Below are 15,106 nucleotides of genomic sequence, written 5' to 3' on the forward strand. Positions count from 1 at the left end.
CTCCCAACTCCTGTCTCTGGCCAACTTACATACTCCTCCCCTTCCCCTTCAGCCTATTCTAATAGAGTGCCCTCCTGCTACCGTCTTCCTACCCTGGCCCCCCCTCACATATATATGTATAACTTTCTAATCAGGTCCCATACCGTGGGGCCCTGTTCTTTAATTTCCAAGATAATCAGTTAATCATATAAGGTCTTATCTTAAATGCTTTATAGTTGTTTATTAACCTTTGCTGAGGATTATGCTTTGCCAGCATCAAGTACTTTATTGTAGTTTTCTATCTTCTGGGAAATAGGGGAAAAACTATCAAGTCAGCAAACCTGGTTTGCTGATTTTAGCTTCATACTCTTGTAGACACCAGCTCTGGTTCCTAAGCTTTCCCTCCCAGGGCTCTTGAACCTTCTTTCCTCCAGTTAAATATATCTTTTTATTCAGTTCCTTTCAGAAGGAGCCAGGTGACCTACTAAGTTGTTGAAGGGTGTTAAAAATATTATCCTCCTACCCCAAAGTAACATGATCATTGTAATGGAGATATCTTTTTTTTTTGGATTTAATCCTCACAAAACCCCTTTCAGATAGATACTGTTAACATCCTTATTTCAAACATGCTTTGTGCCTCATCGCCAGTAAGTAGCAGAGCCTGGGTTTGAAACCAGGAAGTATAGCTCCAGAGTTAACGGAGAAATCTTAAGCCCAGCCCACCTCCTTGATGCTGAGACCCTGAGACCAAGACAGACTAAGAGAGAAGACTCTCTGTACCACCAGGGCTTCATAGTATACCTGGATCTTCAAAGTATTCTTGTCCTGAAGAACCTGCCTCATTTGTGGCTTAATATTTAAGACGTGGCAACGGAGAAATGGAGTGTGAGAAAAAGCAGTGTTATGTCCATTTGTGTGGAATAAAAGATATATAACAGGAAGAAATTTGGCTTGGGTAAGAGTGGGCCTAGAAGGTATGTCTGCTCATTGGAACCTCTCTGAGCATAAATCTTGAAGCATTATAGAGGAAGCAGGTGTCTTGTTCTGCTCAGGTTGTCATAACAAAATACCATAGACTGTGTGGCTAAACAACAGAAATGTATTTGTGCTGGCCAATTTATTTTCTGGTGAGAACTCCATTCCTGACTTGCAGATGGCCACCTTTTTGCTTTGTCCTCACCTGGTGGAGAGAGAGTGACCACTCTGGTGTCTCTTCTTATAAGAATGCTAATCCTATTGGATTAGGGCCCTGCCCTTATGACCTCATTAAACCTTAATTACTTCCTTACTATAAATATAGTCACATTAGATTTAGGGGTTCAACATATGAATTTGGTGGGGGGTGTGGGGGAGGGACACAATTCAGCACATTAGCAGCAGGGAAGGCTTAATCCAGACCCCTTGCTCTGTGCCCAGAAAGTTGGGGGCATGTTCTCCAATGGTAGAGCCAGCATTCTGCTATTTTGGAAGCAGGGATTAGAGGCACGGGTGAGGTTTATAAATCTCTGCTAGGAGCTAAAGGGCACCCTGGGTACATGTAGTGATACAGTATTTAGTGTTCGCTTCACACATTCTGCTGCCTATCTCTCAGCTTCAGAAGTTCGTTTGCTCAGAAGCTCTAACAACTGTGGCCCACAGGTCCACAGCCTGGGGCCAATAGGTGTTCAATTTTAGGGTCTTGAGAAGGACTCCCTGGCCTCCAATATTCATTTAGTCAACAACTAAAGGGCCAGACAGTGATCTAGGCACTGGGGAAATAATCCTGAATCAAAGTCTCCCTCCCTCATTTGCTCACCAATTCTTCAAAGCCCTTTACAGAGCACAGAAACTACATGGTTACTTCCTGACTTTGGCTCCCAGGGAAGCAGCCAATCTCAGGTCTTTTCCTGAGGACAGATTTTGATCAGGCTGGAGAGGAGAAAAACAGAGGATGGAGAAAAGGAAAAAGAGAGAGGGGCCTTTACCTCCAAAGACTGTCTTTGCTGGCTTCCTGTTTATCTGTGCTGTCCTTGGTGCATGTCTCAGACATGGACCCTCCTCTCTACGCCCCTGTCTGACCCAGGTTGGACCCCATTTCCCTCTCCTTCTCTCTCCTTGCCCCTGAAAAGACCTCCCTGGCCCACTTTTTACATGGTTTAAATGGTTTCCTTGGAAAGGCTTGTGGAGGTGGAGAGGAGAGGAGTGAAGCGAGGAGATGGTAGCAACCACTCTGTTCCATCTTTCTCACAGGCAGGTCCCACTCTTTTAGGCTATGGAGTCAACAGGACTGGAAGAGTTCTTGAGAACTTGACGTATAGACTGAATCACAGGCGGAGTTTGCAGACTTCAAAGCTAGCTCAGCCCGGCTGCCCTTCCCTACTGTTAGAACTGCCTTAATTCCCTTCAGGAGAATGCCATTATTCTTATCTTCATTGCAACACTGCTTGTGGAAGGCTTTATCAGTAACTGGAGCAGCTTCCTGAGGAGATGTGAACTGAGGGGCTGAATCAGTGCTCCAGCTACAATGCCCCTATCAGCACCCTCTGATTAGGGGAGACAAGGCAATTTTGGAACCTACCGATTGGGAGTTTGTGATTCTCCTTGAGAATACCCAACTGTCTGGATTCAAAACTAAGATTCCCACTGAACAGAAGCAAGCAACTTGGGCAAGTTGCTTAACCTCTCTAAGTCCTGGTTTTTATAAAATAGAGGTTTTAAAAAGCAGTAACTATCGGACTTCCTTAGTGGCACAGTGGTTAAGAATCCGCCTGCCAATGCAGGGGACACAGGTTGAAGCCCTGGTCCGGGAAGATCCCTCATTGCCATGGAGCAACTAAGCCTGTGCACCACAACTACTGAGCCTGTGTGCCACAACTACTGAGCCTGTGTGCCACAACTACTGAAGCCTGCGTGCCTAGAGCCCGTTCTTCACAAGAGAAGTCACTGCAATGAGAAGCCCACGCACTGCAGTGAAGAGTAGCACCCCCAGCTCACGGCAACGGGAGAACGCCCACGTGCAGCAACGAAGACCCAACGCAGCCAAAAATAAATAAGTAAATTTATTTTTTTTAAAAAGGCAGTAATTATCTTGGAGGGGGTTGGGAGGATTCAGTGAGATAATGCATGAAAGGCCCTTGGCTCAGAGCTTGGAACCAAGTAAGCTCTCCATAAAGGTTAACCATTTTTATTAATAGTAACTGAGTTTTTGGTAATCACATTAGGACATGCTTTGTGTGAGCCTTTTCTCTCTCCCCACTAAAGGCCTCTGTCAAGTTCCACTGAGCTCATTCAGTGCTCTGATGTGGAGCTTGACAAAACCTCATCAGTGTCTGGACTGGGCCCGTAGTGCCTGGGTGCCTAGCTTCAGCAAGACCTCCCAGGCAGTCACCACTAAGGCTGCATTCTCCTATTATGAAGATAGGGGATATACACTGATACTTGCCATACTATTTCAGAGAGTTATTGCCAGGATCCAGCGTGTCAATGTACAGGAATGTAATTCATTCAAGGAAAAAAAGCCATACAGATTCAGTGCAACACCTTGTCATAGTTCCTATCCCAAAGAGGTTACAATACAGCTAAGGGGATATAACTTAAACCAAGTGATAACAGTATACATGTGACTGAAGTGTTAGCCACTTGGATGCACCCAAAGCCCTCTGGCCTACTGGGAACCCCCATCCTTTAATATTTAAATAAAATTGTCTTGAACCCCCATCTCCTGTAGAGTGAGAATAATCACCATCATTCCCAATATTTCTGAGAATTCTTGGGGCCTCTCTCCTTGTTGTCTCTGGCTCTGTTTGCACACTTCTGCTGAATTTTCTAGCATTGCTGGATGGGCTGCTGTTTTTTTTTTTCAATATCATATATCTGCCCCCACCTCCACCCCAGCAGCCCTGAACACCATCTGGCTTCCTGAATTCTCCAAGCATCACTGGCACCGAGCTGTATGTGTAGCAAATTTTACTGAAGACTTGAGGGAAGGAAGGTGAAGTTGTAGCTCAGTACAGCAAATGTTAAATGTTCCTTTCCCTAATTGCCCCTGAAAAGACCTCAGTGGCCCACTTTTTACATAGAGACCCAGCAACCACCCTATTGCTCTATTTCCTTCTTCTGCCCTCTTCTACCTGCTCCTCCTAGGTTGATCCAATAATTCATGCTATATTACTTATGTAGGACAAGATAGACACACCACCTATTGAATGCTTACTTTGTACCAGGCACTATGCTAAGTGCTTTTACATTTCTCAAATAACACACATTCTCACTTTCCTTTGCTCCAGACAATCCAGGCATGTATCCTAGGAGCTTCTATTTTTTTCAACAAATAAATTTTACACAACTATTATGTGCTAGGTGCTGGGATCTTTGCTCTAACAGAGCTTCATAGTCAAAGAGCCAATCAAGATAATTTGCTAAAAAAAACCCAAAACCCCCCACAATTCTCAGTGAGGAATTCTACTGCTACTTTTATACAAACTTTTTTCCCTCTGGACTACAATTTAAGACAACATTATGACAAACAGCAATATTAGAGAAAAATATAAACGATGCCACGTGATTGACACATGCGTAGCTCAGGCAGTAAAAGAGGACAGTGGATTCACTGGGGACTGAAATAGAGTCCAAAGGCTTTCAGGAAAAGGGGGAGTCATCTATGTTGGATCTTAAAGGATGGGTGGCATGAAAATAGGAAGAGAGGGACTTCCCTGGCGGTTCAGTGGCTAAGAGTCTGCGCTTCCAATGCAGGGGACTCGGGTTCAATCCCTGGTTGGGAAACTAAGATCCCACACACCATGCAGCAAGGCCAAAAAAAAAAAAAAAAAAGAAAATAGAAAGAGAGGAGGAAGGCATGGGAGGCTAGGGCATGATGAGCAGTAGAGAGTCATGTTTAAGACCAAGGACTCTGGGCTCAAACTCAGCTCTGTCATTTGCTTACTTTGGGACTTTGGCAGATTGTTTCATCTCTCTAAGCCTGAGTTTCCTCATCTGGAAAACTGGGATAGCAACAGTACTTTCCTCAAAGGTGTGTGGTCACGATTAAATGAGAAAATGCATGAAATGCATTTCAGGCTTGGAGTAATGCCTGAAATATGATAAGTGAACAAAATAGCTTTAAAAAACAAGCAAAGGATCTATATTAGGATCTTTATACTTCAGCTATTAAAATTTTGGGAGCATCTTACCATTTATACAAATGTTTTTTTTCCTTTTACTTTTGTTCTCATTTAGTAGGCAGATTCCAAATCTTGTAGGCAGATATACTTATCATCACTTCCATTTTGCAGAAGTGGAAATCAAGATTCAAGAAAGTTAAATACTTTCCCCAAAGGCATGAGGTCACTTTGCTCATGGAACTTCTGACTCCAAATCTTTCTAATCCTGCCTTAAAAGTAAAACAAAACAAAACAAACAACCCCCCCACACACACACAAAAGCCAAAAACCAAAAAACACACACAAAAACCCAAAGAGACAAACCCTGAAGTGGTTAATAGTTTGGCCAAGGATTACTTTCTTATTACTTGTTTTCCAAACAAGGATAGACTTTTACCAATGGGATATAGTTAGAGCATCTAGGGGGAGGGTCAGGAGTGAGAAACCAACATGAGAAACCAGCATTTAAAGAAAGCATCTTTAAATGCTTTCCTTTGCACCCTACTCCATGTCTTGTTTTCTCCTTCGCAAGGTCTTCTCTCTGGTGAGAGGGGACAAAGGCCCTAGCTCTAACTCAAGCTCTATACCTGGCTCTAACACGTGACTACTTCTACACAGGGCCAAGTGAGGAAATTACCACTGGGGGCACAGAAGGAGAAAAGTAAGTAAAAGGAATGCTCTACCTAGTGGGTAACAGAGGGGATTTGGGAGGAGATGGCATCTGAGAAGATAACTATAATTTTGTAACTGTAATTTTGTGTTTAGAACAATTAGTGCTGAGACATCAGTGGATCATCTAAGTGGAGAGGTTTTTGGGAAGACAGGAGAATGAGGGGAGACTTCTCAAGGTCACCATTAGAGAGAGGGACTGGATGTCATCTCCATGAAGTGGAAGGTGTGTAATAGGCTGTCGGGTTCACTGAGGGCCTGAGTGCACCACCAGCAGAGCACAGGGTCCTTATACCATGCTCACCAGGCAGCTGCTTGCAGCTTGATGACTGGCATTACCCACAGTCAGTTCAGTTGTGGTTAATAGGAAGATCTTAAAGGTCCATTTTGCTCTAAAAATCTATAAGATTCTACAAGATAACCTGCTCCACCCCTCCAGACAGCAGCTATTTTATGACCGTGGCTGGCACCAAGGCCAGATGGAATTGAGCAAGGGAGGAATGGGAGGGCCTAGAAGTTCTTCTCCTTGGAACTTTGATTTCTTCAATCACCCTCTTGGAAGCAGGATAATTTCCAAATCTGTTCTCTTCATTAGGTGGTAACAAGATAATAGTATATCCACTTAACATTAGCTCAGCCAATGATTAGAAAGTTGAAATTTTCACTTTGTTGGTTCTCTGCCTTTCCTCTAAATATAATTTCTTCCTTTTTTTTTTTTTTTTTTGCGGTATGCGGGCCTCTCACTGTTGTGGCCTCTCCCTTTGCGGAGCACAGGCTCCAGACGCGCAGGCTCAGCGGCCATGGCTCACGGGCCTAGCCGCTCCGCGGCATGTGGGATCTTCCCGGACCGGGGCACGAACCCGTGTCCCCTGCATTGGCAGACGGACTCTCAACCACTGCGTCACCAGGGAAGCCCCAATTTCTTCATTTTAAACAAATTTTTTTTGCATTTTCTCCAAAGGTTGCTAAATGACATTAGCGCAGTATGAACCCTGGCAGACCTATCCTAAGAGCTCAAGAAGGGATAACCCACGTGGGAAGATTGCATGGGTGCCGGAAAAATCATGGTGATCAAAGCTTTTCTAGCTCCTTTTCTTAGGGCTTGATTTCTTCCATCTTCATTATTATCCAACAGTGTTTATTAAATGCCTGCTGTGTCACAACACTAGGAGAAGCACTGTGCATTTGAGCTGGGAGTGATGAGTGTTTTGATTGGTTTGCTTGTTTGTGCTAACTGTGTTACTGGGCTGCTGCAGAGCCTTTCTGTCTGTCTAACAGATGGTTGAGGGCGTCACAGAGGAGACTGGAATTTGTCTGCAGGTGAGACAGGAGCAGGAATGGTTTCATGGGTGTGTGACCTAGGCAGTCACACAAGGCCCACTCTGAGAAGGGTCCTGTGCTTGGTTTACTACTCTGCTGTCAACATCTGGATATTCTTAATATTTTTGAACAAGGAGTGCCACATTTTCATTGCACACTGGGCCCCATAAATTATGTAGCTGGTCTTGAATAAGAGAGATTCTTCTGGAGAGAATTCTGCATCTGGGGACAGAAGACTGTAGGAATAATAATAGAAGTTGCATAGGAGTGGGAGAAAAGCCACCAAACACTACTCTGAGCTGTGGTTTTTTCCATAATTATTTGCCAAATTGAGTTGAAGTGAGGAGAAAAGCAGTCCCCACCGAGCATTGAGCTAAGTAAGTACTTCACGTGAATTAACTCAATTTAGGATTCTATTGAATGGGCACTATAGTTACCCATGTTAGCTCTTAAACTAATGCTATTTCATTTCAGCCAACTACCATTCTATTTACAAAATGACAGGCAACAGTTTTTTATATAGATGTCTGCTCCACCTCTACCCCTCTGCTCAGCCCTCCAGTGTAATCTGCTATTGTTTGCAGCTACAGCTTTAGATCTGGAAGTCCTGGAAGGTAGAAGTGAAGACCTTTTAATTGTATCCATTCCTGCTATAGAACCCAATACTTGTTTTCACAGGCCTTTGTTAAAATGCCTCTTTCCAGAGGACAGGACCCTTGTCTGTGTGGGTCACTACTGTATGCTCAGCATCTAAGGCTGCATCCAGCACAATTAGTAGGCACTCAGATATTACTTAGAGAGTTCCACTTCTGGCCAAGATGGAGTAACAGGAACCAGACTTACTCTCTCATTCTAAACAACTAAAAAGTCCTGACCAAATATATGGAACAATGAGTTTCAGTTGTTGGACAACAGGAAGCACAGGATGGTGATCCTTGAAAGAAGGGCGATAAAATGAACCCTATGATTGTCTCAACTTACTGCCTGGAGAGAGTTTCCAGGCCGTAGCTCAGAGAAGTGCGAAAGGGCCCAGTGATCTCGTGGAGTTCAGAGTTCAGTTCAAGATGGCTGGAATTCACAGGGCAGAGTACTGAGGAGGAGAGAGTAATAGAAAGCTGATAAGGACATTCATGTGAGGAAACCAATAAGGCCTGAGAAAGATGAACTGGAAAAGAGCAGGCAGAAAAATCCTCAGAGCTGACATAGAACCACTGGGAAACTATTAACCCAAGTGGAAAGACCTCCTAATTCTTAGGGCACTGAGTAAAGTTCTCAGAAAAGGACTGCCTCATAGTAGAGCCAAATGAGTCCTAGTTTAAAGGCTGTTTTATTTTTGTTTTGGCCACACGGCATGTGGGATCTTAGTTCCATGTGGGGTCTTAGTTCCCTGACCAAGAATCGAACCCACACCCCCTGCAGTGGACATGCAGAGTCTTAACTGCCAGAGAAGTCCCTTTAAAGGCTGTTTTGGACCTATATAACAACCCAGAAAAAAACAAGACTTGCTAGATTCAAGCTGCTTCCAAGTAATAACTTAGCTACATCCTAGAATGAAGTCCAAAAATATTTAAAGGAATACAGAAAATCAGCACCCCACTATGTTAAACTCATATTAACTGTCATCTGACTTTAAAATACCATCTTACTTTAAAACAATTTTAATTTACTTTATGTAATAAAGCATAAAAATAAGGCTCATAACAAGGGGGAAAATCAATCCATAGAAAAAACACAGAAATGACCCATGATAGATTTAGAGGACAAAATCATTAAAACAAGTATTTTGATACATCCCATATGTATTAAAATATGTTCAAGAAGGTGGAGAAAGTAATGAGCTTAATGAGGAGAGAAATAGAAGATATTAAAAAAATAGAAATTATAAAAAAGATATAAGTTTGAAATTAAGCTTCTAGAGATAAAAAAATACACTATCTGAAATGAAAAGTACCCTGGATGGGATTAATAGCAGTTTACACACTGAGGATGAAAAGATTAGTGAACTTGAAGACATAGCAATAGAAACTATCTGAAATGAAACATAGAGGAGAGAGAGAGAGAGAGAGAACACTGTGTTAGAGATCTGTGGAATATCTTCAAGGGCCTGATATATATCTAAGTGGAGTCCCAGAAAGAGAGAATAGATGGTGGAGACAGAAAAGTATTTGAAGATACACTGTTTTAAAAATTGTATGGTAAAGTATCTTTCATTAAAATTCATTTTTTTGGTACATAGAAATATAGTTGATTTTTGTATTTTGTTTTTGCATACTCCTGTAGAGATCATTCCCACCAGCAGTGTGTGAGAATTCCAGTTGCTCTGCAAACTCATCAGTACTTGGTATTGTCATTTTTTTCTTTTTAAAAAAATTTATTTTATTTATTTTATTTTTAGCTGCATTGTGTCTTCGTAGCTGCGCACGGGCTTTCTCTAATTGTGGTGAGCCAGGGCTACTCTTTGTTGCGGTATGCGGGCTTCTCATTGCAGTGGCTTCTCTTGTTGCAGAGCACAGGCTCTAGGTGCACAGGCTTCAGTAGTTGTGGCTTGCGGGTTCTAGACCGCAGGCTCAGTAGTTGTGGCACACGGACTTAGTTGCTCTGCAGCATGTGGGATCATCCCGGACCAGGGCTCGAACCCGTGTCCCCTTTATTGGCAGGCGGATTCTTAACCACTGTGACACCAGGGAAGCCCCATTTTTTTCTTTACTTTCTTTCTTTTCCTTTTCCTTTCTCTCTCTCTCTCTCCTCTTTTTTTTTTTTTTTTTTGGTTTTAGCCATTCTAATGTGTGTATAGTGGTATCTCATTGTGGTTTTAATTTGCCTTTTCCTGATGACTAATGACATAGCATCTTTCCATATGCTTTTTTGCCATCTGATATTTTCTTTGGTGAAAGATCTAAGTCTTTTGCCCATTTATCACGTTGTTTGGTTGTTTTTTTCTTTTTTTTTCTTTTTTTTTTTGTGGTACGCAGGCCTCTCACTGTTGTGGCCTCTCCCGTTGCGGAGCACAGGCTCCGGACGCGCAGGCTCAGCGGCCATGGCTCACAGGCCCAGCCGCTCCGCGGAACGTGGAATCTTCCCGGACTGGGGCACGAACCCGTGTCCCCTGCATCGGCAGGCGGACTCAACCACTGCGCCACCAGGGAAGCCCTGTTTTTTTCTTAATATTCAGTTTTGAGACTTTTAAATATATGCTGGATATAAGTTCATTATCAGATACGTAATTTGCAAATGTTTTCTACCTATTTGTGGTGTATCTTTTCATTCTCTTTATAGTGTCTTTTGAAGAACAGAGGTTCTTAATTTTGATGAAATCCACCCTATTAATTTTTCTTTTATGGATTGTGCTTTTGACATTATATGTAAAAATTTTTTGCCTAATCCAAGATCACAAAGGTTTGCTCTTATTTTTTTTTTTCCTAGAAGCTTTATAGTTTCTGATTTTGGATTTCAGTCTATGATCCATTTTGAGTTGCTTTTAAAATAGGGCACAAGTTATGAATTCACATTAATTTTTATTTTTTGCATATGGATACCTAATTGTCCTGGTGCCATTTGTTGAAAACATTATCCTTTTTACATTGCGTTGCCTTTACAACATTGTGGAAAATTAATTCACCATATATTTGTGGGTCTATTTCTGGACTCTTTATTCCATTGAAGTATGTGTCAGTGCTTTCTCTGATACCACACTGTCTTAATTACTGTCTATTTATAATAAGCCTTTGCCTTAATCTGCTCAGGCTGCCATAACAAAATGCCATAGACTGGGTGGCTTAAACAAGAAATTTATATTCTCATAGTTCTGGAGGCTAGAAGTTTGAGATCAGGATGCTAGCATGATCAGGTCCTGGTGAGAGTTTTCTACCTGGCGTGCAATCAGCCATGTTCTTACTGCACCCTCACATGGCCTTTGTGCTTACACAGAAAGAGATATTTCTCTTTTTTCCTCATTTTGTAAGACCACTAATCCCATCATGAAGACAGCACTCTCATGACCTAATCTAACCCTAACTACTTCACCAAGGCCCCATTTCCAAATACCATCATATTGGAGCTTATGGTTTCAACATATGAATTTTGGAGGGACACAGTCAGTCCATAACAACCTTGAAAACAAGTACTATGAATCTTCCCATCTTGTTGTTCTTTTTCAAAATTGTGTTGACTATGCTAGTTCCTTTGACTCGCCATATAACTTTTAAAATCAGTTTGTCAATTTTTATTTAAATTATTTGGGAAGAATTGACATTTTAACAGTATTGAGTCTTTTAATTCATGAACATGGAATATGTCTCCAATTATTTGTTTTCTTTGATTTCGTTCACCAGGGTTTTATAGTTTTCAGCTTACAGGATGGGGGTGGGGGTGGGAGGGAGGTCCACGAGGGAGGGGATATAGATATACATATAGCTGATTCACTTCATTGTACAGCAGAAACTAACACAACATTGTAAAGCAATTTTACTCCAATAAAAATATAAATAAATAAAGTAAAATAAAATAAAATAAACCTAAGTATTTCATGTTTTTTGGTGCTCTTGTAAATGGTACTCTTTTTAAAATTCAGTTTCCAATTGTTCATTGCTGGAATGTAGAAATACAGTAGATTTTATTTATTGATCTTGTATCGTATAGCCTAATTAAACTCGCTTATAAGTTCTGCTTGTTTTTGTTTTGTTTGTAGATATTTTGAGATTTTCTATGTAGAAAAGCATATTGTCTGTGAATAGAGATAATTTTCTTTCTTCTTTCCAATCCATATGTCTTTTAGGTCTTTTCTTGTCTTATTGTACTCTCTAGACCTCCTTGTTAAATGGGAGTGGTGAGAACATTCTTGTTCCTGATCTTAGGGAGAAAACGTTTATTTTGTTTTTTATGATCAAAAATGATGCTAGTTGTAGGGTTTTTTGTTTACCTTCTTTATCAGATTGAAAAAGTTGCCTCTATTCCTAGTTTGCTATAAGTTTTTTTTTTTTTTTTTTTCTTTTTTTTGCGGTATGTGGGCCTCTCACTGTTGTGGCCTCTCCCGTTGCGGAGCACAGGCTCCGGATGCGCAGGCCCAACGGCCATGGCTCACGGGCCCAGCCGCTCCGCGGCATATGGGATCCTCCCAGACCGGGGCACGAACCCGTATCCCCTGCATCGGCAGGCGGACTCTTAACCACTGCGCCACCAGGGAGGCCCTGCTATAAGTTTTTATAAACAAATATAGAACTTTGTTAAATCCTTTTTCTGCCTCTACAGGGGTAATAATGTGGCTTTTCATTTTTAGTCTGTTGATGTGGTAAATTAGATAGATTTTCAAATGTTGAATAGCCTTTCATTCCTGGGATAAATTCCACTTTGTTATTATACATTATTCTTTTTATGTATTGCTGGATTTGATTTACTAGTGTTTTGTTGAGGATTTTTTTCATGTTAGGTTCATGTGGAATGTTGATCTGTAGGTTTTTTTTATGTTACCATCTGGTTTTTGTATCAGGGTATTGCTGGCCTCCTAAATGAGTCATCAGTGTTCCCTCCTCTTTTACAGTCTGGAAGAGTTTATGAAAACTGGTATTATTTCTTCCTTATGTCCTCTGAAAAAAAATGCACAACCTAAAAGTTGAGAGTTATGTTTTATTCGATGGACATTCTTAGGACTTCAAGCCTAGGAGGGAGGATCTCAATTAACTCTGAGAAACTGCTCAGAGGGTGAGGGGGGAGCTAGGATATGTAGGAGTTTTGCAACAAAGGGCAGGTAGTCGGAAGTCAATAGATTATTGTTAATTAAAGAAAACCAGATATCTCAAGTTAAGGAATTTAGTGCTTTTCTATGGGAATATGCAAGAGTCCTGGCTCTCTGAAATCATTCCTTTGATATGCACCTCAGCTATCTGGGGCCAGTATCCTGTATGTTCTCATCCTGAGTTCCCTCAGGGCTTACCAGCTCAACATTGGAGGTGGCTGCAATCGCTGATGACTGTGCATTCCTTTGTTTACAGATATGGCAGGCAATATTTTATTTCTCACTTAGATATTTGGTAGAATTTTAATATTTGAAGACATCTGGGCCTAAGTTTTCTGTGTTGGAAGGTTTTTAAGTGTACATTCTTTAATAGATATAAGACTATGCTGATAATCTATTTCTTCTGAAGTGAGCTTTGGCAGTTTTGAGTCTCATGGAATTTATTTCATTTAAATTTTTGAATTTGTGAGCATAGAGTTGTTTTTATTATTCCCTTATTATCTTTTTAATGTATGTAGGAACTATAGTGGTGTCCCCTCTTACTCCTGATATTTGTAACTTGTTTCTTCTCTTTTTTTCCTTCACCATTCTAGCTAGATGCTTATCAATTTAATTGATCTTTTCAAAGAATCAAGCTTTTCATTTCATTGATCTTCTTTATATATTTTTTCTCCTGGTCTCACTTTCCTTGTTTTCTGCTCTTAATTATTTCCTTCAGTCTGTGTTGGGTTTGATTTACTCTTCTATTTCCAGTTTCTTAAGGTGATGTTTTAGATAATTGATTTTAGACCTTGTTATGGGTTTGTTTTCTAATATAAGTACTGCTTCAGTTGCATCCCATAGATTTTGATTTAATATTTTTTTTGATGTGGACTATTTTTAAAGTGTTTATTGAATTTGTTACAATATTGCTTCTCTTTTATGTTTTGGTTTTTTGGCTGTGAGGCATGTGGGATCCTAGCTCCCTGACAAGGGATCAAACCTGCACCCCCTGCATTGGAAGGCGAAGTCTTAATCACTGGACTGCCAGGGAAGTCCCCCCCATAGATTTTTATTTATTTATTTATTTGTTTGTTTTTTAAATTATTTATTTATATATTTGGTTGTGCTGGGTCTTAGTTGCGGCAAGTGGGCTCCTTAGTTGTGCCATGAGCATTCCTTAGTTTCATCATGTGAACTCTTAGTTGTGGCATGAATGTGGGATCTCGTTCTCTGACTAGGGATCGAACCGAGGCCCCCTGCATCAGGAGCACGGAGTCTTAATCACTGCCCCACCAGGGAAGTCCTGGATTTTGATATTTTAAAATTTTGATCAATTAAAATGTTTCTAATTTTCCTTGTGACTTCTTCTTTGAGTCATGGGTTATTTACAACTATCTTATCTAATTTCCAAATATTTGGGGACTTTCAAGGTATCTTTTTGTTAAACATTCCTAGTTTAACTCCTTAATTGCCTTAGAACATATTTTATATGATTTCAATTATTTTAAATATTCCAAGTTTTTTTTTTTCCCCCTAGAATATGGTCTGCCTTGGAGAATATTCTGTATACTCCTAAAGTCAATGTATATTCTGCACTTGTCAGGTGAAATGTTTAAATATGTCAGGTCAAGTAAATTGATGATGTTGTTTAGATCTTCTGTTTTCTCATATTTTTTTCTATTTATGCTATCAATTATTGAGAGAAGAGTATTAAATCTCCAGCCATAGTTTTGTACTTGTCTATTTCTCCTTTCAGTTTTATCCATTTTTGCCTTGTATCCTTTGAAGCTACATTGTTTAGTCCATATGAAACAGGAGGGAAGGGGGCAGGGCACAACCTTTAAAAGAATGACATAGCTGTTGAAGATGTGACATAAACTGGTTAGAACCAACTAGGTCCAAGATGGTGGAAGATTCAACTTCCAGTGGACCTTGAGCCTCATTATACACTCATTGTAATATATTAACATGCTAAATGACATACCCACCAGCACCATGACAGTTCCAAGGCTGACCATAAAAGGCTGAAAAGTGGGTGGTGGCTCAATTCCTGGAAATATCCGCCCCTTCCCCAAAATAGTTGGAATAATCCTCCCACTCATTTGCCTATGAAATTACCCGGCCCGTAAAACCTAACCACCCCATATTTTGGGGCCTCTTGCCTTCTGAGATGACCCACACTCTGTCTGTGGAGTGTGTTCCTCCTAAAGCCATTCTTGCCTTTTGAGAGGGACTGTATTCTGTCTATGGAATGTGTATCTCTCTAAATAAATCCACTTCTTACCTA

Source organism: Mesoplodon densirostris, chromosome 4, assembly GCF_025265405.1.
Source record: "Mesoplodon densirostris isolate mMesDen1 chromosome 4, mMesDen1 primary haplotype, whole genome shotgun sequence".
Taxonomy (NCBI): Eukaryota; Metazoa; Chordata; class Mammalia; order Artiodactyla; family Ziphiidae; genus Mesoplodon; species Mesoplodon densirostris.